This window comes from Gouania willdenowi, chromosome 12, assembly GCF_900634775.1.
Source record: "Gouania willdenowi chromosome 12, fGouWil2.1, whole genome shotgun sequence".
Taxonomy (NCBI): Eukaryota; Metazoa; Chordata; class Actinopteri; order Blenniiformes; family Gobiesocidae; genus Gouania; species Gouania willdenowi.
The window spans coordinates 18,938,648-18,963,782 of record NC_041055.1 but is presented as its reverse complement, the minus strand read 5'-3'; the positions used below and the strand labels follow the sequence as shown (position 1 = coordinate 18,963,782).

At 37.9% G+C, this 25,135-nt stretch overlaps 1 protein-coding gene and 1 pseudogene across 3 annotated transcripts in view; both read right to left on the bottom strand.

Moving 5' to 3' along the window:
- Positions 1–25,135, bottom strand: part of sh2d3ca (SH2 domain containing 3Ca) — a 91,989-nt gene that overhangs the window by 38,504 nt on the left and 28,350 nt on the right. The gene's annotated exons all lie outside the window — the stretch shown is intronic.
- Positions 4,622–4,739, bottom strand: LOC114473860 (uncharacterized; annotated as a pseudogene).

Genomic DNA, 25,135 nt, shown 5'->3' with positions numbered 1-25,135 from the left:
CCTCAATATTGCAAAGGCCTCGTGTCATAGCAATAAATCAATCTGTTTCTTAATAAACAATTTCAGATTGATTTAAACTTTAAATGAATAAAAAATGTAAATTTTAAAGCACAGATTACAACAACAAAGCAAATAAATCTGTGGCTTTACCTCATCAACATATCTAACTAACTTCACGCGTCATGAAACGTGTAAACATGTGGACGGCACTTCTTTAAAACTCTCTGAACTTAACAGGACAGTACAAGACAGGACAAGAAAGAAAAAAAAATTGCAGTCTTTGCGATTAGAAAATCGTGTTTTATGATATTGCGATAATATCGCAAATGCAATTAATCCTTCAGCCTTAGCACAAACCTATGAGGGTCTAACAGATACACAAGTGCACAACCTGCTGGTTCACACAAAACAACACTCTCAGACACTAACGCACAAAGAAGCTAGGATATAAAAGTCAACTGACTGCAATGTCTGACAGAACTTTTCTCCTTTGTCACCTAACAAGCACTCGATTACTCAGATACACACACAATCTTAAGCATGTACAACAACGATGGGCAAGTCTATCACAGCGGGGGCCACAAACATAATCAATATTCATGTCAGCATTAAAATAATGACCAATCAGACAGAGCATTAATACAGGGTTGGAAAAGGGTTTTGTCTTTTTTTGTCTTTGTCTGTGGTTTTGATGTTTTGTCAGTCATTTTGTGTTCTTTTTGGAGTCATTATATGTGTGTTTTTTGTTATTTTTTGTGTTCTTAGTGTAGTTTTGTGTATTTTTCTGTCATTTTCTGCATTTTTGTTGTTGATTTGTGCATTTTGGGGGTCAATTTAGTAGTCGTTGAGTTTTATTTCAAGCACCCAATGAAAAAGTGTACAGTATGTACAACACAAGACAATAATCCAAAAAAACAGAAAATTCACCGCTGCTCGGAAAAGGAGTGGGATGAAGTTTAACACTTAATTCCCACTCCCTCTTCCGAAGTCTTAATACAATAGCTTACTTCCTGTGGTTTTATATACTTTCTTACATAACACAAGCACATATATCTTCATAGATTTAAACAATATGTTAACAACAAAAAATTCCAGCTAAACCAACTCATTTTCCCTCATTTTATAATATCCAAAAATAATTTATTTAAATCTTTTCCTAAATTGTTTTATATTTGGACATTCCTTGAGCTGCTCATTTAAGCTGTTCCACAGTTTCACCACAAAAACCTTTCTTCCTACTGTGTACCATCGGTATTGTGCAAACAAACACCCTCCTTCCTTCTGAGTAAATAACTTTTGTACATTTTGAGATAAATCATTGCGCTTTGCCCTATATGGAATTTGTACTGTCTGCAAATCCACCAGATCATTAAATTTTAATAACATGGACTCGACAAAAAATATATTGCCACATGTGGCCCCCAGGCTGCCAGTTGCCTATATCTGATATATAACAAACATTTACATTCACAAACACAGCCAGAGGTTGATCAGACAGCAGCACATGTTGGTAAAGATACTACAGTAGTTGAATGTTGTGTTATGAATTAAAACAGTGCACCCATGTCACCCACAGTGTGACAAAGATACTGATTACAGATTTGAGTAGAGGCTCCATGAGATGGAATTAGATGGCTTTGCTTGAGCCTAATTTACTTTAGACCAGACTAATACTTGTGCTAATGACACAGTAATGTGGCCACACACAGCGCAGTGCTATAATCGGATACTCCTACAGATCAAAACAACAACTTTAAGTGCGCCTAAGAGAGTGAATGGTGATGCTAAAAGCTCCAGTGGGTCTGCTAAACTTTACACTTTCATTTAGGCAACAGTAGAGCTCCGAGAAGCAGTTTTAACATCGCACAACATTTCTTATAAAGAGTATTTTCCAATTGATCCGCTTAGTAAAGTTACAAGAACAGAAGACGCACTCTCAGCATCTTACAGTCATGACTTTTTAAGTGGACGATCCAGACAGGCGCATTCGCTGCATTCCTGGTTTGTATCTTTAGCTTACAGCAGTGCATCACATTGCAAAAGATGCACATTGATGATAATGACATTTCGTCAAATGATGAGAATGGAGAGCTTATCCAGTGTAGGAAACTCTTATCAGTGCTTCTTTAAAAACCCTTTAACACATAATCCAGTGTTTTTCAACTTTGGGGTCGTGACATCCTGTGGGGTTGCCTGGAAATAAAATGGGGTTGCCTGAAATGTTTAGCAAAAATCTTACTGTTAAAAAAGCACATTTTTTGATTTTTTCTAATTCTTTTTTATTTTCAGAATTAACACATCACACTCAATAAATATCAAACAACTGTATTCTACACTTCTATCAAATAAAATGCAGTATAAAAATATTTTGTCACTTTGTGCACTAATTTTCTGTGTTTGTAAAGCACTTTAAGAAACATGATGAAAAACTGATTCTGGGGGAAAAAAGGGGGGTATCAAAATGAAGTCACGATCCGAAAAAGGTTCGGAACCACTGACATTGTTGCGAGTAATGAAAAATAGAAACTCGACAATGGTTAGTGTTTTGATGGGTGAGAAATGCTTCGTTGGACACAGTTTCTCTACATTTGAGTTTGCATGTTCTCCCGGAGCATCCCCAGATTGGCCTAATTTGCCACCGTCTCCCCGACAGTATAAAAAGATTTGATCTTTAGTTCAATGGAGCCTTTGATTGGCCACTGGAGTCAACTGTGTGTATGAGATTGTCTCTCTCTGTTGGTTTGTTCTTCGACAGTGTTGGAGATGCTCGAGTCCAGTCAAACTACTCAACTGTTCAATTTGGTGTGTGTGTGTGGAGAAAATACATATAAACAGATTGATTTGGTTTTTGATACATTTCAAGAATAAAAAGGGGGAGGGGAATAACTTATTTTGTAAAACTTTAGAAATGTTTGGCGTAAACAAATGGAGAGAAGACGCGCCAACATCATACACGAGCTGGCATCAGATGACGCTATCTTTGTGATGTCTACACAAGTGCACACAGATCAAGATAAGCACATATCTCATCCAGCTGTCTCAAAGCCGACTCAACAACGCCACGCCTATAGATGATGTTGCCATGGAAACGCCATAGTCTGCATGCCTCAGCTGGTATTTCTCGAAGGAAAAAATTCTGGGTGTGAGCAGGAGTGTGTGTGAGAGAGAGAGAGGTTAATGTGCCCCACGTGTGCTTTGCTCTGTCGTGTGCAGTGGGGTGCACTGAGGAGGAAAACAAGGCTGGTTGGGAGCAGTTATCTTGTATTCTCATTGTATGTACGCTGGCATGTGCGTCCGTGTGATCCGCCGTATTATTCTCCTAATACCTGGGTCATTACATTTCCCCTTACGGACAAGAACCATCGACCATCTGACTGAGGACAAATCTATATCCAGATCAAATGAATAGACAGAAGCAGAATGAGTGGATAAGATGAGCTTCATTCAATCCCATAACTCCCAGAAACGGCACTCAATCTAAAATCAATCACAGACCTAAAGTTGCAAAAATAGATGAAACAAGTTATTTATTAAAGGAGTAGTCTTACAAACTGTATACCAGTGCAATCTCTCCACCACCCAGGCTGCACCAATATAATGAGTCATGTTTTAAGTTGGTTCACATTACTCGACAGGGACTGGTGGTGACTGACACCTCTGCCATCACGGTTGAGAGGAGGAACAGCCTGTACATTATTTATTTGGTTTTTACTTCAGTTTTCAGTTTACTGGGTAATTGTACAGCTCAAAGGGTATTGGCTTTGAGCGTTATAGGATTCTTACAGTTGATGGGAGAACTACTTACAAATGTCATTTCATGCTCACTACACCTTTCTGTTGAACCGTGTACATGAGGGACCAAATATGTCAATCCTGGCCATATCAAACAAGTTTGACATTTCTGGATTGATCCTGCCTGTTTGCGATGGTGTAGAACCACTCCGGACAGATTCATGTGGTAGAATTGTTGACTGTAAGTCACATGACTGGTTTATTGGTGGATTGACATGTTATGAACACATAAATACATCAAAATTAAAAATTTGGAGATTACGACAATCACTTGAACATATCTGATGAATGGAACCAGAGTTGGTGTCATGCATCTACACCTCCTGCTGATGACTTTGCATATTTAAAGTGTGAATTATCATGGTACCAGATAACTGTAGATATAAGGCGAAGATGATGTTTGACGCTGGTGGAGGTTTGTGCTGTATGCATGCTCTAGTTTCTTACATAATTACTTATGAAGTGGAGTCCATCTCTACTAACAGCCCATCAGTCCGTTGTTGAAATGGTTTATCCAGACAAATTCGATGAAGAATGAGAGACTACATCACTACAAATAATAATAATACATCAATTTTATATAGCGCTTTTTTAAACACTCAAAGACACTTTACAGAATCAAGGGAGTATTCTTTCACTTTACACTTAGTGGTGGCAAGCTAATATTGTAGCCACAACTGCCCTGGGGAAGACTGACGGAAGTGAGGCTGCGCCATTGGCCCCTCCGACCACCACCAACACTCACTCACACACTACATTCATACTAGACAATGTGGGTGAAGTGCCTTGCCCAAGGACACAATGACAGATACCACTGGAGCGACGCCCCCCACTGTGGCACCTGGAATTCTCAGTGGTCTCCCATCCAACTACTAACCAGGCCCACAGCTGCTTAGCTTCCGAGATCTAATGAAATCGGGCAATGACAGGCTGGTATGGCCACACCAACATGATATAATGCTTGAACAGACTCCAAGCTGTCAAGACAAGACTTACAATGCAAGGTAGTGGATTTGCATTAACATAGCATGAGCACCAGTAGTCCTGTTTTCAAGCTTGAGTACAAAAATAAAAACTAGTTTCTTTAACATTGACCAACACGGGATAATGCACCATTCAGTCATAGAGAAACTTTAAATAGAGTTTTTTTTGTTTTAATAAAAAAGCCCATGTTTTGTTTTTAGTTGATTCATTATGTAAACTTGTAAGATTCTCTTGGTGTCTTCCCATTGATAGATTATAAAGCTGAATCAGCTCTGTTAAGCAATGAACACTGAGGTCTGATCACTGTATTTCTGCCAGCGTTTCTCCACCACTCGTATATCACTTAGGCTTTCATTGACTCACATGCGCACAGGTCTGACTCATCAACTGCCATTTCTTTGCTTTACTGCTTCCTTTAGTGCCCACTCTTTTCCATCTACGCTAGGCAAACACTGCAGCTCATCCCTCACTATCTGTTTCCATCTCCAATTCATGACAGTGAAATTGTTGCTTTATTCTCTTTCCTTCAGTGCAGGTTCACCTCTCGTCGCTCCATCCCTCCCTGACCTGCGCTCTCTAAGCCAAACATATCATTCCTCTCAGCATGAATTCTCCCTCAATGGTTTACTGAGGAAGCTGTTGTGTAGCAGAGAGATCACTTTGTTCCATCAGCAAAGCAAATAGACAGAGAGGATGTAATGCAATAGTAGGACGATACCCTCGGGTCGGGCTTTGTTGGGAGTTTTTACATAAATAAGAACTAAAACAGGCTAATCTTTTCTTTTAATTATCTGCTGTAATAATAGATTAGAGAGCAATCGATAGATCCAAGGACAATCACATGGCAGGTATTTTTAACTATGGTGTTGGTGGTCAAAAATGATTCCCCCGTTCAAAAAAGAAAATAGCATCAACTTCAGCGAAGCCACAATTTAGAGAAAAACAGTGAAAACACTTTACTACGATAACACCAACATTTTAACTAATTGGTTCATTGCAGCTACAGTAGAGATTTATAAAGCAAGCTTAGTTAGTTCTGTATTTGCATAAAATTGTATCTATAATTTATTTATACAGCATATGATCATTCACATGAAATGGTGCCTTATTAACTACAAAGTGTTTTCAAAGTGAGAAAAACTCTACATTAATAATATGCATCTAGTTTGCACTTCCTTATAGATAGTTTGTCAGGCACTGGCAATATCGAAGCAATAAGTGAAAATAATAATTGATTTTGTGCAATTTTTTGTTTGTGAAAATGTGCAGGTTTTTTTTTTTTTTTTTTTACAAAAATTGTTCTTTTTTTCTTTCCACAATTTGCGAAAAGAAATGACTGCAGTCATGTGATAAAGGCATAGGTAATCTGCGAGCCCCTGAAAATATTGATTTTCGTTGAATTTTTGAACGTGCAAAGTTGAATTATTTGGTTTCCAAAATGATTCATGTTTCATATTCATATTATATTAAATTTTTCCTATTATGTAGGGTTAGGGTTCAATCACTCCAATAAGGTTAAAATCCACTGCTATGAAGGGCCGACTTTGGCCCCCGGACCTTGAGTTTGACACATGTGATGTACAGTATGAATAAAAAGGCAATACTATAAGATTTTTGTTAAGTTTTAACTGCAGGTATGATGGGTTTTAAAAAATATGTTTTACTTTTTCCGCTAAGAATTATTGAATGAAGAAAGAAGCATTACCCACTGAGATACAGTTAACTCATTAAAAAGCAACCAAACAAACAGTCTACGCTGATCCTGGAAGAGTGTTTTCCCCAGCTGGAGATACAACCTGAATCACTCTTTTGGCAGATTGACGAGTGGTAGGTTTTAATGAACGTGATTGTCATCACATTTTCTGTCCTGATTCTAAAAACAAAGTATCAAAGCTTTACTAATGATGCTGTGACGTTACAGGGTTATGTCTATAAAAAAAAAAAATCTGGTCATTTTCAGGCTCTTTTAAGGCTTATTTTCCTGCCCCCAAACACACGCACACACACACACACACACACCTTTCCCTAAGGGCCATGCCACTCGCTGTCATCCACGCTTCTTTGAGCTCAACCATTAAGGGCTAATTTGGCGGCTTTTGGGGTAAAAGGTCACAACTCTGATAGATGGAAGGTCTCACAGCTCATCAATACAAACCTCTTCCTGTTAACGCACGCACAAAAGTGCACACACACATTTTGCGATGGTGGAAATGTGCATGGATGAATTTAAGAATAAATTGCTCACACACATGCACACACGCCTGCACGCACAATTTCTTATACGTCATTTAACTGCAAGCTAGTTCCATTATCATACATACTGGTATCATCTATCTTCACAGTGACAGGTGTGGAGGGAAAACCCCATAACCACAATGCATTGCTCTCGCCCTTTCCCAACATAATGGGAACGTAAAACCTTTTTTGTTTAGTTACAAATTATCTGAAAAGTTGATTAGCCTCCAAAATCTCATTTTTAAACAAAAAGTTACATACAGTACACATACTGCTTTAGGGTTAACATAATACGCAGGAACATTTTGAGCTATTAATATAAGGAGGGCTGGAATTTGGAGCACAATTATGTCCGTTGTTTAAGTGATTATTAGTGCTCCAAAGATGTCTTCTGCAGAACCCTTTCTGGAATATATTGGACTACATGTTTCCACTATTCTTACAAGAGGCTTTGTGCTATAGACACACAATGTTATTGTTCTTTTTTTTTTAATTTTTGTATTCACCAACTCTATTTACTGATACAGTTTTATAGTGCAAGATGTATATCCTGATCCTGACTCCTGTTTGACTTTGAATGTTTATCATAATGTAGAGTATATATGAGCCAAGTGTCTGTGATTTAAGTTGTTAAAAACCTAATGAACATATTTCTTTAAAAATAAAAATATTAGTGCTTTTAGATTATTATTATTATTAAATAACCTACTTTTGAATGAACAGACTGTGTAGAGCTGATTCCACTTCACAGCAAAACCTGATCATTGGATAATTTTATATGAGCAACAAAAAGCTAAAATCTTAAACTTTATGTATGAAGAGTTCCCTCACAACCTACAAATAATGTTATATATATATATATATATATATACAGTATATATATAAAACCACTGACACTCCAATTCACTCTTATGGGCAATCCAGAGACTCCAGTTGAGCCACTGGTTCTGAAATATTCCCCCTTTTGAAGATTACAAACTTTAGGGTCCCGCTGTAATATAACCTAAACTAAAATTAACAGTCATATTTTGAAAAGTAAGAAAATATATTTTCTATTTTTCATGCTCAACGTTCAGCAAGCCATTATTTTTGGTGACAAAGTCTACGCTTAGTCACCATTGAAATGCTCTGAGGGTGTTTTGTTTGATTTGTCATCTCCGCGTTTTAGAAAAGTTTGCTTCATTGGTGCAGTCTATTAAATGTGTTTTTTTTATTTTAAACCAGTACTTGTGACTATTGTCAAGGTTACATAAACCTGTGGTGACACAGCATCTAATTAATTATCCAGAGAGTGACAGCAGAGGATTAATCTGCTGAAGCACAGCCAAGAAACACAGACACAAGTCGGACCATCACAAGTGAAGCTTTTGTTGCTGTTTGAGGTGATTACTCACACTGTCATCGTTACAGCAGGCTCCGGATGAGTCTCAATGTTTTTTTTGTATACAAAGAGAATGACTTAATCATGATATCACTATTGGTGTGGCATTATTGTATTTTAAGTCATTCACACTTTAGATTTGGTGGTTTTTAATTGGTTGGTTTGAATACCTGTCGAAGGTGATACAGAGGAGTGTAAAAGATGGAGAAAAGTAATTTCACAGAGTGCGTGTACCACAAACTTGAGCAAAAATCATCTTCTCCTGCTTTGTCTCAGCAACATTCATCCTCCTGCTTTGTCAGTTTACACATGCGCATGAAATTAGCCAAGTCACAGTAGACAAAATGACTTATCGATCAGCTTTGTAACTGGACACACCGTGGCTAGGGAAAGAGATGATGTAGTGGACAGATATAAATAAAAGGTTCAGGGGATTAAGACTGAGAAGGAAAAAAGGCAAATGGTTGAAAATGAAAAATAAAGAGGATAAGAGACCTGGGAGTTGAATGAAGACAAAATATTTGAAGAAAAATTACATGTTTGATCTCGACGGTAATTCACTGATGCATATTTATCAGTTTCATCTCAAGCCCCCACCTTACACATGCATACACACACGCCACCTTTCACCTCTGTTCATAACGACCAGCGAGCAAGAAGCACTCCCTGAAGCTGCAAGCCCATTGGCCAGCAATGATGTCATCTTTTTTTCAGGGGGTGAGCAGCAGGCTGCGCGATTGCCTGACTGAGGCAGACAGCAGGAGAACATTGCTGATGTATCAACTCCATTCAATCAGTGTGTGTGCGTGCGTGTATGTGACCACTCCTCACTAAAACATGCAGAGCTATTAGAGATGTGTGTCCATCATTCTACCTGCTGGGACGCTCTCTAATGGATGGACGGACGCACACGCACACACACACACACACGGTGATGGGGGGTTGGGGGAGGTTGAGATGGGTGTTGTCTCTGTTGTTACCAGGCTGTTGTCATGGTGACGGCAAAATAGGACTCCCACTTTGCAACAAACTACGCTCATACAGACACACCAGCATTGCACTTTTTATTGAAGCATCTATGTGCACACTTTACAAAAGCAGCCTTCCCTTTGCCTTCAAAGACCATGGACACAGGAAACAGACGGGACTTCTGGGAGTAACTCTGAAGGTTTGAGCATAAACACACCCATGAGAGGCACTACGAGACATCCTCACAGATAATATCATCCAACGCTAGTCTGATACTAGTTCTTTATCTTTTTCATCAATTTCTTCCTGATTCCAATACAAGATGCCCTTTTCTTTGCCTTTTACTGCACACACCCTCTCCTCCTTTACCCAAGTTCCCCTTTTAGCACATGATGTCATTTGCAGGCTTGTACAATGTGACTTTATGAATAAACAAAGGATAAAAACCCAGAGTCAATCTCAAAAGCTACATCACATGAGAAATTCTGCATGCAAGGAAAAGGTAGGTTGATTCATAAATCTTGTATAGCTTTGCCAGTAATCCTCTTCACTATTGCCCAGAAACTACCTTTACAAAACAGACACGCAGCATCTTTTGGCGCGTTTCCATTGGCGGTGTCGGCTCTACATGGCTCCGTACTCCTCGCTTTTGGGACCCAACTTGACAGGCGAAACTGCCAGACTCCACGAATTCCACTTTTTTGCTGCAATCCTCACAAGATCACCAACTAAAATCAATGGTGGCCAAATGCTTTCTCTCTGTGTGTGTGAGTTAATGACTACTCTACACTGTGATGATTCTTTGAAATATCCAGTGTCTGCTTTGAGCTGATGTCACATTTTCAGACCAGGGCTGTCTTTTTTGGAACCTCAACAAAGGAGGTACTAAAAAGGCAGCACCAGGTACCACGGAGGAGGTACTTCTTCCCAGTGGAAATGGGAAAAAGGAGAGTAGAGCCAAGCCAAGTAGAGTCAATACGGCAGTGAAAACGCGCCATAAGACACGTGTCAAACTCAAGACCCGGGGGCCATATCCGACCCTTTAGACCATCCAACTCAGCCTGCACGAGAAAGTAAAAATTACAGTGAAAACGTGAATCATTATGTAAATGAAACTCAACATTTGCAGGTGCTCACAGTTTTCCCAGGGCTTATATCACATGATTGTAGTCTTAAACAGTTGAAAAAAACTCAATTCCTAGAAAATACTTATATTTTTCTCCATTTATCAGATAATATTTGCTTTAATTAAATAGAAATTGGTCATAAAATCTCGAATATTTAAAGTGAAGATCCTGTTGGGACTGATATCTGTCACTTATTGCTTGGATATTGTCAGTTTCTTACATATTTAGTATTTTTTGTATACATAAGTGTAAACTATGGTTCAATAATGTTATGTTGAAATAACTTGTTTTCCAGCATAAAATCTGTGGCCCACTTGAGTTGAAACTGCTCCGTATTTAGCCCCAGAACTAAAAGGAGCTTGACACCCCTGATTTAAAAGCTCAGTCAACATTAATGGGTCATTACTTTAACAATAACAAGTAGGGGAAGTATATAGATTATATATAAATTTGTGTTTTGATTAGTTTTTTACAGAAACCATCATTATTTCACACCATAGTCATACTAGAGGAGGTGAGCTACATCTATAGCCACAGCTGCATTGGGACAACTTTGATTGCCCCTTTCACCAGTGTGAGATTTCTTCTGATTTATCCTAGGCAAGGAGGTCTTACCAAAGGGCACGACAAAATGGATTACTTTTATGAATTAACTCTACTTACTAAATCAAAGACATGCCTTTAAAACTTGTCCCTTCCATTGTCAAAATACAGCCGTGAAGCATTGTTTACAGCTTGCAAATATATAATGAAATATGTTGTGACTATGGATTTGTGCTGAACTCTGTAACCACATTTTTCTTACATTAATTTTCTTTGTAAATATTGCCTTGTGGACTTTGGTGAATTTATTGAGTTCTGACATTACCCGTTTGTATCCGTAGAGCATTTTGTAATTTCATTATGCTGAACAACATTTTCCATTCAAGTCCATTTATTCTCTGAATCAGCTCATTGCCTCAAAAATAATTCACATACTAGTGTTGTAGTACTCGAGACTGGTCTTGGTCTAAAGCCCGGTCTCGACATCACATTTTGAAGGTCTTGGTCTTGGTCTCAAACTAGAGATTTTTTCGTCAAGACCAGTCGAGACCAGCACTGATCTGCTTTTCTTCAACTTCATTAATACGATAATAAGGAGAATCACTTGAAACTGTTCCTGATTAATTAATGTTGTAATTAGACTTCAAACCTTTACCGTTAGCTCACTGATTGTTCTGCCTCATTGGAAAGCTTCATCAGTGCCTTATGTGTCACATCTGCAAAAACTCTAACATCAGTCCATCTTATTTTTGTCAGAATTACCTCTGAACACTTACTTTAGGCCTCATTCACTTGACAAATAATCAAAATAATTCTGGACTTGCCAGTGGCTTTTGAATAAATACAAGGATTTAGTTTAGATTTGTCAAATTTGTCAAGATGAGAGATTTTTGCATGACACCTTGTTTTTGGCTGTCAAATCTATTTAAAAGAACATTTAAATGAAAGAGAGAAAACGTTTTATCTGTTCAACCTTGTCATTGTCTTTAAAACATTTTTTGATGGTATTGGTGTTGGCTCAGTCTCAACTCCCAAAGGTTTTGGTCTTGCCTTGGTCTCGGTGCATTCTGGTACGAGACAAGTCTTTGTCTCAGACAATGTGGATCCAACTACAACACTACCATATACTGCACTTAATTGATCCTTGCTTTTCTTAAAGGGCCCATGTTAAGCTAAATCAACTTTTCTGTGCTTTAAACATTATAAAAGTGCTATATGGGCTTCATACACATGCCTAAAGTGTTTTTTTCATTGATTCCCTCAATCATTAGTTAGAGGGTGATTTGCTCCTTTCTTACTGCAGGGTGAGCCCAAACACCTCGCTCCAATTTGATGACGCGTTCCCACTTTGATGACAAATTTGACGCAGCACTGACCTGGAGAAGCCGCGCCTCCAGGAAGCTCTCTGCCGTGACTGACATGTAAACAGACACGCCCCCACAAAGGTGAGTATTTCAGAATCCTTCACGCAGTGCTACGTATGTATTTTCTACAGTCTATGTATGTACCGGTGAACGCTCCGCCTCCACGCTCTGTCTCGTGTTTATAAAGCAGCATGAGCTCGGCTACGGAGTGGGTGGGAGGAGGAAGTCAGTGTCCCGTCTATAGGCACGCCCAATCATGAATATGTATAAATAGGCTGCAAATCAGCCTGTTTGTGTAGAGTTGCTCAGAAAGTCAAATTTCAGAGGCTAAAACTCTGGAAAACAGGCGAGTTTAGGAAAATAAACCTAAAATACAATGTTCTTGGGGTTAGGGTTAGGGTTAGAACAAATAGAGATGGGTGAAAAGTAGCAGGATATGGGACCTTTAATTAATGTTTAAACATGACAATGTCTATATAAGAAAAATCTAAGTTATCATGATGCAAAGACCAATACAGCATCATTCATGTCACAACTATTTCAATGCAAACAAGAATACAGATAAATCATGCCTGTATGAGAATTAATCTTCTATTGTGTATGTGTGTGCATATGTGTGCGAGTGTGTGTGTAAGGGGAATGGGGATGGAGGTGGGAAGTAGGAGAAAGATAAAGAGAGCGCATGCAAGGGTGTTCATTGCCATTCTCAGCTGCTCTCTTCAAATCACCCAGAGACACTTTCAAGGCTCGAGGTCTTTTCATAAAGAAAAATGATGCATTAAAAACTCCGTCGAGGTCCGAGGCCTGGTGTAACTCAAACACTGATTGCCTCCAGGGACTTATTAGAAATGACATGTGAAAAGCAACAATGGGGTAACCTTCATCTAAAAGCACAAATATGGAATTCTTAAAAATGTACAGTTATCGTCAAAAGACGCCCTATACATTTAATTTAAATAAATATATTTTTTGGTGAATAATGGTGATGAAATATGTTCAGTGTTCGCTCAGCTTTTGAAAGGACTGCCAAGGAAATTATTATTTGCTCCAAATACTATTCAAAACTATGTCAGCTCCATAATCCCATCAGAAACAGCAAACGATCAAGTCTAAAAACATTTCAATTCCATTTTGCATCCTTGCAATGACAGCCTGAGTACTCTTTAATCAGTACCTGTGGGATCAAACACAGAAGCTGCTGTCGGCGCCCGCTGCTTGTTGGCTGATGATTGCATATCACACAGGGATCGATTGTTGTGAACAGGCCAATTTGAAGAAAAAAAAAAAAAAATGACAAGCTAGAAAATATAAAATAGTTCCCAATTCTGTGGCTGGTTAGCAAAATAAAGTGCTGCAAACACAGAACATCAACGTCAACTTCTAGCCTTTCACAATAAAAGCGTCACACATAGGCTATACATATAAATGTAATAGTAGTTTATTTGTTCATTTGTTAGCAGGATTACATCAAATTTAGCTTATGGATTGTCACAATATATTAACCAAAGATTTTGGATCAAAATAAAAATGACTCATCATTGGTAAAATTTCATAAATTGTATTCTCGGTTCATAATTGACTTTCTAAGTCTTTATAAGACTCAATTACCACACCGAGGGGTGGATTCACTAAGATTTGAAATAAAGGGTGGTAAACCAGGTGCATCCTTTGGTGATGCAGTTTCCTCACCTGCTCCGAAGGATTCACTAAGACTGCAGCAATGATTAGTGCACGTGCAGAAGTGGTGGAGACCGCCATATTCAAATGATATTTTTCTCCCCTAACTCAATGTGACTGCTGAGTTAGGTCGTGTAACTTTGCTCTGATCAGTCCATGAAAAATAGGCAGATTTGGACAGAAACTGTCTTATTGATCTGCCATTTATCTGAGTTAATACAGCAACACAGTCCGTCAATCAGTCTGCACCATTTAAAGATGATCTACGGACCATCATCCAGAAGGTCTGGCTCCTGAGTAGTCACACACGCTCTCATTTCTGAATATTGTGCCATCGCAGCGTAAATTACGCATTGCTGCTCAGCTGATTCTGGCCTGACATCAACGCGACAAAACATGGAGAGAAAAACACAGGAGCTCATCGGAGCTGTGCGTCCGGAGCGACATCCATGGATCTCTCCATCTATCCAGCATTCTCTCTGCACCGAAGCCACTGGACTCCACACGTGTTTTCTTATTTAGTGGCTGTTAATATTAGCTACTGTTTTATTTAAATTATTTTCTTATACTAGAAAGGTTAGCTCGAGTATTTTTTCCATCCGCTGTGTTTATTCAGTGCAGCTCATCTCTGCGTGTGTGTTTGCACCTGCTTGTCAGTCGTACTATTTTCAGTGCATAAAACAATCACCGCAAACTGTTCCTGGTTTGATGAATTGCATTGCGCCAACTGCATTAATTTATTTGCATGTTCTCCAATTTTTTGCTCGCCTTGTGAGCTCCGCCTACTATACATATTCATTAGAAGAAAACGCGCTAAACGGATTGAGGGCACATTGCGACGAATTGGGATTGTGCATTCTATCGTGATTTTTCGAAAAAGAAATAGGGGTGCCCATTCATTTGGACGTACTGCACAAACACTTAAAATAACTTATTTAAAAAGATACTATTTTAATCAAAACCTATTCTTTTGAGAATTTCCATTAATGATTGTTAAGTACTGTGCTGCTAACTGCTACTTAGGCTATCACACAGGAAGTTGTATATACAGTAGCACCTCCACAACTTCAACCTTGGTATCAAAAATGATTTAAGCATCAAATCAATATTTATTCATACAGCCATATTTCTGTATTTGAAAAATGTAACAACTGCATAAATCATAAAATTTCAAACACTGTGAATGAACCCTTTGATTAATAAAAGCCAGAGCACCCTCAGAGAATCTTTCACATTGTAAATGTGATTTGAATTTGTAAGAATGAAAAGCCTTTCACTTTTCTTTCATGCAAGTCTGAGAAGGGCTCACCTTCCAGACAACATTCCTTGAATATCATTTCAAACTTTTTGTACCAAACAATGGGCATTAAAACTCAGCTCCCTCATGCTGGAACAGGCTGTTTCTTTCATTTGGGGGAGCTGATTCTTAAAAGCCTCGACAGCCTGCTCGTTCTTTCAGATCACAACAGGTCAAAGATGAAGGACCAAACAATTGCCAAACCTCCGGCTCCAAATCCCTTCACTATGCAACATTGGCTCTCAGCTGTGCATTTCCCAGCATATGGAAGCAGTGTGTTGTGTGTTTGTGTGTAGAAAACGCGTGGACTGACGTGTGATTGGTTCAGGGAGAGTCTGAAGGACAGAATTCAGACAGATTCTCACACTCAAAGCCCTCGGTGTCAGCTCTGAAAGTTTCCCTGAAAACCAACAGTTCACATCAGCCCAAAATTTGATGCTGGATCAGGTGGATATCAATGTGAGAAAATAAATCCTGCAAGGACTGACAGCTGAGGAAAAAAGAATGATTTTCCAAAGAAGATGGCAGCAAAGCGTGTGAATGTTCCAAGCAATCAACAGATTCTGAGCAAAAATACTCTTTTGTTGGTTTGAGACCAAAAATGTTCTCAATTTAACACATTTTGTTTTTGCTAAAAGTGGCAAATTAGGTTTATATTGGCACAAGCCACGTTTGGTTAAGTTTAACGTCAGTCCCTGTGGAACTGCACTCTTACAAGACAAAGCAGGTTTCTAAAAGGTTTTTTATTCCACACAATATTGTTTTAAGCAAAAATCAATGCATCTAAACAGCGAAGAAAAAACTGTAGCATCATTGGACATCTGAATGCTACCTTAGCCAAACAGATGACGTTGGCTATGTTGGGAAATACAAAAAATAAATAGGAAAATATTTGACAGTTTCCCTGCTCTTTATGTTGGTTTGAAAAATACCTGTGAATAAGTTATTGACTGTTTATATTTCTTTTTTTTTTTGGCTTTTTAAACCTTTTTGACAAAACAAAATCATCTGTTGTTGCCAACATTGGTCAGCAGACATGTGCAAGAGTCTTATAACTTTGATTCCACAAAAGAAAACTATATCTAAACATTTTTACTCAACAACAATCTAACGGAGTGGCAATTGTTAAAAAAATAAAATATAATCAAATAGAAAACACTTATTCTGGAGCACTCAGGAAAAGCAGTGGATTTTGAGTTCGCGTTAGAGCTCTTTCAACAGTATAAATGAGATTTATGTAGGTAAACATTTGCTTTTTATACGTTAGCTTCATTGGGTTTTATACATTTTCAATAGTAGTGAATGTGTGCGACGTTTAGACTTTCAGCCTTGTGATGGATAATTATCTTGTTTAGGGCTTAACTCTAGTTTGCACTCAAACTCTGGATTGGTGCCATTTTCTCTAAAATGTGAGTGAGTGGATTCATGCCAGTAGAACTTTAGCTTCAATGTATCAATGTCTATAGTTTAACCTTGGATAGACGGTTATTAATATAGAACTCAAAACCTATATCAGATTTTAAAATGTTGACTAGTAGGCTTAAGTCTTGGCTGAAAGAAAATCAAAATTGTACCCATTTGTAAATAGCTGTATGTGAATGTGAATGTTTTTATGTTTTGATTGTGGGTGGGTAAGTTTTATTGTTTTGACTGTATTTCACTGTAGTGTAGAAAGGCCCAACCAGGGACAGGAGTTGAACTAGCATTAGCTACTAGGAATGTCCCAATACAACTTTTTCACTTCCGATACGATACCGATATTGCAGCCTTGAGTATTGGCCGATACAATATCAGCACAAATCATACATACTTTTATTACTTATTTTGTAGTGTGGAATGTTAGAAAAGGCTTGATCAAGTGATGTTACTCAAACAGAGAACAATAGTCAATTAAAGTTCACTTCAGTTATTTTTTACCATCAGTATATGGTGGGAACAACTGAGGGCGGGGACAAAAACCACAAAAACTTATCGGAGCGCTTTAGATGCAGTCCGATAAAATCCCATATTTGTTTTCTGGCGGATATCGGACCGATATCCGATATCAATATCGAATCGGGACACCCCTATTAGCTACATACTCTGTGCATCACATCAGCTGCAAACTTTTGTATTTATGTTGAATTGCATTGCCCCTGTCAAATAAATAAATAAATAAATAAATAGAAACATGTCTAGAAATCATCTGATCCCACACACAAAAATCTAAAAAATAGACAAACTTTGTTAGATTACCAGAAGTTACACAACACAGTCTCCGTTCTACTGAAGGATTAACTGTTGAACAGAATAAATCAGTAGACTGTGAAAAATAAATTGGAAAAGCAAAGTCGAAATGAAGATAAGTTTAAATCTTCAGCAAAGTTGCCATCACAGCTCCACCATGCGCTTAGAGGGAGCAGATAACTGTAATTGTGTGGTAAAGGGCAATGGAATGGAACCAGCAGGCAGGTATTCACTGGATTAATCTTGTCTTCAACAGGCTTTGTTTAAAGAGTCTAGGCTGAGATTGACTGCACTGTTACCATCAACTTCAGCCACGTCCATGTTCTTCTTACGCTCATCTTTCTAAAGCCGTTTCCCATCATGTCGAGAGGGCTGAAGATTACACAAAGCACTGAGCGGGAAATCGCTGTTATCCTGGCCTGCAGCTAGAATATGAAGGAACCGCTTTGTTTGTGCATTTTTATTCATTTGCACAGTAAAGATGTTACGCACTAAACCCCGGAGAGCCTTGAAGGCACATTCCTGCTTCAGTCGGCACTCGTACATGCTACCACAGCCCTATTTATATTGCTCTGCTCATTAAACTCTCACACACTAATGTGTTCCTGATTACGGTGAGGTTGAAGTACCAATCACATCCAACGAGGAGCTTTGATCATAAACAATTAACCTTTTCAACGATATTTGAGAAGATGCTCTGTGACTGATAGAGCTACGCATTAGTTGAGCCATATTTCAACCCCATTTAAGAATGAATGACTCCGCTAAGAATCTAGTAAGTAATGACCAACTGCTGGAGAACCACTTGACTCTCAGAGCTTCCTCTGACCTTCAAAGCTAAGCTGAAAGTTATAAAGATGCTGAGCACAAGAGAAACAAAGAGGACCCTCTTGCAGCTGCTTCTCAGTAAATCCTACATACTGTTACTTGTTTGAAGCCTCAGTACAAGTTTCTCAAACTTTTATGAAGAGATTACACACAGCGAATAGATTGATCAAGCCGTACTGCAAGATAAAACATTTATTATTGTAATAAAGATCCAGCAATGTCAGAGTATTTACAGTTGGAGATGAAAACAAACCTTCGAGCGGCTACTTCAACATTTTACATCTTTTTTTTTCCCAGCAAGTTATCTTTGATTTATTGATCTATAAGTCCTACACTATGTATCTGGCAGCTTTATAACAAATGTACGTTATTTTATAATGACATGACAGTAAATAGGTACTTAAGTACAACAGTAAAGTCTGTATGAAGGGCTATTATACGCAAGACTGAAGTGAAAGTTTGCCTTGTGTACAGCACTTGGCTGTTTGACAATGAAAAAGAGCTAAGCCCTCCTTTTTTTCTTTATTATCCCCCACCACAAAGTGTGGAAAGGGGATATAGGTTTAAGATAGAAACTGTTTAAGATAGGATAACCAAATTTGGTGTGTGGCTTCAGGGTATCAATGCCTTGATGGAGTTGGAAAATGAGAAGCGCGCAATAATTTTTCCCGGAGTTATTGCCCTTGTTCCGTTTTGGCGGTGAATGTCGATGACTATGTCTTCTTGTTTGAAGTTGGGTAGATGGTCACGTATTTAATATGTTGATACCTTGTCTACACTTGCTACCTGTTTAATTCCCTAATTATCATAGATCTTGTTCTAACAGTAACACGCCCCAAGTTATAGCATCCAACGACGTGAGGAATGTAAAGACGTATATGAAGAGTCACGAAAAGATTGTTTAAAAGCAGATGCACATGCCGAAACCACATTTGCCTTATTAGGGATATGGACCCGGAATGTGACATACTGTACAAACACACCTACACACACGCTCACACACACAGTCGTCCTTCACACTTTGTGGCTTTGGGGAGCGACAGGCCAGCCCGACAAAAAAGGGATTTGTTGTAAAAATAAAGAAAGAACGAGAGAGAGAGAGAGAGAGAGAGAGAGAGAGAGAGAGAGAGAGAGAGAGAGAGAGAATGTGAGATTGAAAGAGTGAAGAAGACATTGAGTATTTTCAATGCTAAAAACATGACAATTGTTTTGCAGACAAACACGCACCCAATTTGTGGGAATGAAATATGTATCCTCCTCATATATAAATAATACTGACTGACGATGAACTGCTTGTTAATCTGCTATGACAGTTCAGACATAAACCAACAAGAACCAATTAATCGCCCCATATATAGCACATGAAGAGGGTTGCCTAAAACTAAAATCTAGTCTGTATTAAGAGGTAATATAAACAAGGACCTTAGAAAAAGCACAGCACCAGTGTTATTAAATTGTTGCCGATACCTGTCAATACAAACAATATCAAACATAAAACAGATATCAATGCAATAAATCTAGCAACTTTAATATAGCGATCTATTTGAAGAAGGATTTCTTTGCACTTTGCAATAAAGGTAGGATGCCCTGCTATGAAAAAAACGACATTGTTCCAAGTCAGAATGTCTGATGCTGACCAATTCCTTTGATTTGTTTTTTCTCTAATTTGTATATGTAAAAGGCTAAAAATGGTTTATGTTCATTACGTGCATTCACATGATGTACTCATGCGTGACAATTATGGTACGTTCACACCAAATGCGTTTCGGGTGTCAAAATGATGCCTCACGTGTGTAGTTGGACGCTTGTGCTTATTGAACACAGACGCTTGTCAACAGTGTTGAAAATGCTCGGGACGCGAGGGGAGGGGCTTCTCTGTTGCCGATGATGTTCATACAATGGATGATATTGTGGCAATAAGTTACGTTCATGATTCACCCAGTGACTGTGAAGTGGTGGGGAACATTATTGTGTTGAGAAGGCTGTGTTTCCGGTTAGTGTTTTTTTTCCCTCATTATTCTGAATACGTCATGGTTGGGGAACGCTCCTGATTGGTCGACGCGCCGTGATATGCCCCAAAAGTTCAACAATCCCAACTCCAGCGTCAGCCGCGTTGGAGGCGCCGGAAAAGCGAGGACGCGCCGCACAGGAGGCGCGGGACGCGCATCAGGACCTCTGACGCTCACTAGAAGCGCGTCCACCATATACAGTATTGTGAATGTACACATGCTGCTTTTGACGCATTTGGTGTGAACGCACCATTGCACTATAACTTTTTCTCACACCCCAAACCCATTAACAAACTATGAGTAATTATCCAACTGTATAGTGTAACTAAAACTCAACTGACACATAGCACAGCCATTGCAAATTTTACATTTTTTTTTCTTTTTAAAGGAGTTTGTATAATAATCTTGGTGAGAAGTTAACACAAATAACTTTTACACAATAGATCTTTAGGTTTTCACCAGCGTTTGTTTGTCTGTTAGGAGGTTTATGTTCAAAGTACTTTTGACAAAATTTTAAGGTCTAAAAACAGACCTTACACAATGGGAGATTTCATTAAATTTTTGAGGGGAGTCGAATCAATTCACTGATTTGGAAAACTGGAAAGTCACAATCTTTCATCATTGGCAAAATTAAAAAATGCAAACCTCCTAATTTCTTTATTATTGTATAAAGATTTATCAATCTTTATGAAATTGACTCAGTTATGTCCGGTTGGTTCTTCAATTACCACACAGAGTTTCATCTGGATCAGATTGGGATTGCACATTTCATTGCGATTTTCCCCCCAAAAAAGGGGGTGCCCATACATTTAGAATGACTGTATCATTAATAATGGGGATGGAACTTTCTTTCGAGCTTTTAAAAGTATGAATGATCATAATACTATGATCAGGATCACTGATCCAGATAACTGCCAATATCTGGCAGAAGAGGATATTTGGCACTTGGCAGAGGTTCTCTGTTGATCTTGTCTCTGTAAGTACTTTTAAAGCTGGAAACTTGTTTTGCACTTTATTTGATTTCAAATTTTGCTTTACAATTTGTTAGACTGTGCCCTTGATTCTTAGTTTTTGTCAACAATTAGACTTTGGTTTTGTAATACAACTCATGCCTGCTTTCTCCTAAAATCTCCCCAAAGCCTTTAATGACTGTTAGAATATGCAACCTTTGCTACGCTTTTAAACAAAGAAGTTAATGCAAATAACAATAGTCAATAGAACGATGTTTTATGAATCATGCAAGGAAACCTTTCCCAAAGAACAGGTGAAATTCCTATTTTATCAATTCATTTAAATAATGAAATAGACAACTATCCACTTGGTCAAGAGATTTAATTTTCCCTAGCATGGCACCAAATAAGTGCAGACAAAAGCTGTCGCAAAATACATTCTTTTAGTATGTTATAATTTTTGCTAGTAAATATTTAAGTAATTTATCTTGCACCAAAAAGAGGGTATGCAGCACATGGAGCATTAACATAGCCATAGCACAGGGTTCCTACAGCTTCAGTCAAATTAAATTCAAGACTCTTGTAAATACAATTGGGGGAAATGCCACATCAATTACATAGGGATAGGGTCAATTTTTCCAATGTCTAGTGCAGACGTGCAACTGGCTGCCCCCAAATTAAACACACAAAAATACACAAAATGATGATGATAAAAAAAAACTGAATAAAATAATCAAAATCACAAGATGACTACAAAAATAGCCAGAAATCTATGAAACAACAAACCATTAAGAAAAAACAATTTTCTTTAAATGTACATTTCCCCATGTTGTTAAAAGTTGCTACAAGCAACCACGTCACTGTTTTGTGGTTGATTCAGAAGTCGTAATTGCACGATGTTACGGTAATTTACATATTTAAAAAAATAAATAAATAATGTCACCATTTGTTTTGAAACGTGAGACTAATTACAATCATAAAATCATACTTATTGTGTGTTAAAATCTAAGTCTTTTGAAACATTGATTTAATGACAATTAAGGCATTATTTTTGGATTAATGAATTTAATTCCTTTTAAGACTTTTTAAGGATCCACTGGAACCCAGGAAAATGCTAGGTGGCCAGGTTAGAGACTGAAAATAAAAATCACTCTCAAAACAAAAAAAAACAGTCAGGCTAGAGGAACGCTGTAGAGCAGAGGGAGTCTGGCTGCTGGCATGATGATGGCTGCCACATGCTGGTCAGGTCAGCAGGGAATGAGGGTACAGAGTGGAGTGGGAGAGAGACAGAAACAGTGAAGGGGGGGGGGGGGGACGTGTTGGCTGACACAAGGAAAGGATTAACATCAAAAACAATCAAAGTAGAGGGAAGGGAATCCTTCTGTGTACATTTATGTCCCTGCATCTGTTTATGTGATAGTGAATAGTAGTGTGCGCCTAATCTCAGTGGGGTGATGGGAAGTTCCACCAGTCCCTCGTTGTCCCAGTTCCAGAGACGCGCTGGAAGCAGTGTGTATAATGGAGACACAATGGTTAAGCTGCGTGTGCATGCATGTGTGTGTATATTTTCATAGTTGGCAGTCTAGACTATGGGATCAAGTGTAATCTCTCTTGACTGTTACAGCTGATGAGCTGCAGGTCACACTGCATCTCATTTTTGCTTCTTCACCTGGAAGAACCAAAATCCGTTCAGACCCTTGGAGCTACAACTATGGATTTAAAAACTGATTGAGAAGAATAACAATTACAGCTTGCCGAAAAAGTCAATAGATATGTGCTTTTGTCAAAGTCACTCAGGACTTTGTATCAGTCCTGCAGGTTTCTATTCAACTCATAAACAAGAACCTGGCTGTACAGATAACAAGAAAAAACCTCCACCAAGCACCAAAATAACCTCTTTGCCAGATAATATCACTTATCTGGATCAGTGATCCTGTTCATGGGACAAATGTCATTCATACTTTTAAGGCTTTTAAAGAAATTTCTATCCCCGTTAATAACAATGTAGAGTAGGTCTAAAATTTATGGGCACTTCTGTTTTCTTTATATGTGCAATGTGGATTTGATCCATATGAAACTAGGGTAGGGTAATTGAGTTACCAAACTGACAAACGGCGCCAAATTTCACTAAGATTGGTCGATTACGAACAGAAATATGCATTTTTAAAATTTTGCCAATAATAAGAGAATAATTTTTAGGTTTTTGAAACTGACCCAGAATCAGCATATCGATCCAGATCTTCTCCAAATTTGTATCAATCTCGTATGACGTAAGTTCTATCTTTGATTATTTTTTTATCTGCTTAGTACCATGACGTAATACTGCGAACAGACAGACAAACAAACAAAAAGCTAATGAAAATGACCTGTACCTCGATTGATGAAGGTAACAAACACCAGTCCTTGTGTAGAGCAGTGACAAATTAATCCTTGTTTGCCGCTCTATGCTCTATTTATGATCATAATATTGTGTGAGAGGCATTTTCTTTAATATCTCCAATGAGGCAAAAACCAGAATAAACAAAACAGACGGTACTCGTTAAAGAAGCACAGAAGGGAAACCATTACAACTGTTAATGTATATAAATTCAAGCTGGTATGGAATTATTTGATAAGTGCAAAACAGTTGAGTTACAAAACCTTTTTAACAAAAGAAAAGTGTTGCTTTGTTTTGAAAATAATTTTGGGACACCTAAATCAGCTGTGCTAAAATGATTTTTAAAACAATTACAGGCAGCAGTTTGTGCCTTTGAATAGAATCTTTAAATACTTGATTAATCAATATATTGTGCATCTGACTGTGACGTCTATGTACTTATTTTTGTTTGAGTGCAAAATAAAGAAGGAAAAATAGACATTACTTAGAAAACAAGCAAAAATAGTAGATATACTGTATGTATAAACTGACAGTGATGTTTAGTCAAATTGTACTACAAAAAGGTAGAAGTAGGACTTTGAAGCTGTTTGTTTAGGTTTGTCTGAGATGAAACAATGATAGGGAACTAAGATAAAAAATCACTCAGTGAGGCATTGGATGTCAGAACAAGAAAAGCATTGTTTAAAGCAGGGATGGGTGATTTTAATCACAGTAGGGGCCACATAAATGAGATTGTCAGATCCAAGGGCTACATTATTAAACTTCAAGTCAGCATTTGGAATAATAACCAACCTGATTTTTATTACAGGAAAGAACAATGGATTTTGTGTGTTCCTGTCATTTTTGTTATTGTTCTGAGTGGGTTTTTTGTGTTTTTGTATACTTTTCTGTCATGTTCTGTTTTGTTATTATATCATATTGTTTATTTTTGTCATTTTGTGTTGTTTTGTCTGTGATGAGTTTTTTTTTTTTTTTTTTCGTTATTTATTTAAGGTTTTTTTTATTTTTCTCTTTTTGGTGTATTTTTCACTATTTTTGTTATTTTGTCTGTTTCTGTTGCCACTTTGTTCTTTTGTGCGCTAATATTGTGTCATTTGGGAGCATGCCACCGATTGTCCATGCCAGGTTTAAAGTAATGCTTCCCTCAGATGTGAGAGAGTTTGGGCTACATGACAGGAAAGATTGTTCTTTGCAGGCTGTGTTTGACAAAAATAAATAAATAAATAAATAAAGGCAGAAGCAATATTGATCCAAAGACAGAATTACAGCGTTTGGAAACAAACCAAAGCAAACAAGAATGAAACAATTATTGATATTCTCCATCTAAATAGCTTCTTTTAAACCCAAACTGTTCATTGAGTGTAAATCCATGTCCT